Source organism: Paroedura picta, chromosome 5 (genome assembly GCF_049243985.1).
Source record: "Paroedura picta isolate Pp20150507F chromosome 5, Ppicta_v3.0, whole genome shotgun sequence".
NCBI lineage: Eukaryota > Metazoa > Chordata > Lepidosauria > Squamata > Gekkonidae > Paroedura > Paroedura picta.
This window is the reverse complement of record NC_135373.1, coordinates 10,015,616-10,017,147: the sequence shown is the minus strand read 5'-3', so window position 1 is coordinate 10,017,147 and position 1,532 is coordinate 10,015,616.

Below are 1,532 nucleotides of genomic sequence, written 5' to 3'. Positions count from 1 at the left end.
GGGGAGTGGTTTAGGGTGTGTAGCCTGCTGAGCAGGATGTAAACTGCACGGGGTTTCTATTCCAACCCCAGATCGATTCAGTCCCTGCCCTCTACACAGAATGCGATCTCCATTTGGATTTGGGGCGATTTTAATTTTCCTTCCGCAGCAAGGATTGATCCGGAGTCACCCTACCTTTATTGTGTTTTATCTCGGAGTGCTTTTATTCCTGAATATATTCAGAAAATCGCATTGTTTTGAATCTGGGCTCTCCTCCATGGTAGAGGACCCGTGATTGGCTACAGGTGGTCATGTGACAAGCCTGCCTTAAAGGAGAAGCCCCTAAGTTCTCTCAACTTCTGTTGGCCTTGGATTTTTTTTGTCCCCTTCAAGAAAAGAAAAGATTTTTTTCCTCCCTCCTCTGACTTCTTGGATCCTCTCCCCCCCTTCAAGAAAGCAAAGAAAGAGTCTCCATTTACCTCCCCCCCCCTCTTCTTAGCCTCCCTAACCACGTGCAGAAGACTTTCCTGTTTCAATGGGGAGGGGGGGAAGAGGAAGACTCGAGTTCAAAGCGATCTGAATTCAGCAGGATTGACAATGGAATAAAAAAAGTAAGTGCAGACTCTGCCCAGGGCTCCTATGTTCATAGAATCATAGAACCATAGAGTTGGAAGGGGCCATACAGGCCATCTAGTCCAACCCCCTGCTCAACGCAGGATCAGCCCTAAGCATCCTAAAGCATCCAAGAAAAGTGTGTATCCAGCCTTTGCTTGAAGACTGCCAGTGAGGGGGAGTTCACCACCTCCTTAGGGAACCTATTCCACTGCTGAACTACTCTGACTGTGAACATTTTTTCCTGATATCTAGCCTATATAGTTGTACTTGAAGTTTAAACCCATTACTGCGCATCCTCTCCTCTGCAGCCAACGGAAACAGCATCCTGTCCTCCTCCAGGTGACAACCAGGTGACAACCAGGTGAAGAAGAAGAAGAAGAAGAAGAAGAAGAAGAAGAAGAAGAAGAAGAAGAAGAACAAGAACAAGAACAAGAACAAGAACAAGAACAAGAACAAGAACAAGAACAAGAACAAGAACAAGAACAAGAAGAGTTGGTTCTTATATGCCACTTTTCTCTACCCGAAGGAGGCTCAAAGCGGCTTACAGTCGCCTTCCCTTTCCTCTCCCCACAACAGACCCCCTGTGAGGTGGGTGAGGCTGAGAGAGCTCTGATATTACTGCTCACTCAGAACGGCTTTATCAAGTGCCGTGGCAAGCCCAAGGTCACCCAGCTGGCTGCATGTGGGGGAGTGCAGAATCAAACCCAGCTTGCCAGATTAGAAGTCTGCACTCCTAACCACTACACCAAACTAGATCAACCATGCTTGCCTCATGGAGAAAAACAAGCCATTTCTGAAGTTCTCCTTCCCTTGCTGAGGTCAGTCAGGGATTCTACCCTCCTCCTCCAGGCATCATGTCTGTCCAATTGCAAAGAGATTGGAGAAAGCATCCCGTTTAAAAAGGTAATCAAGTCAAGACACATTAGATTCATTTTCCA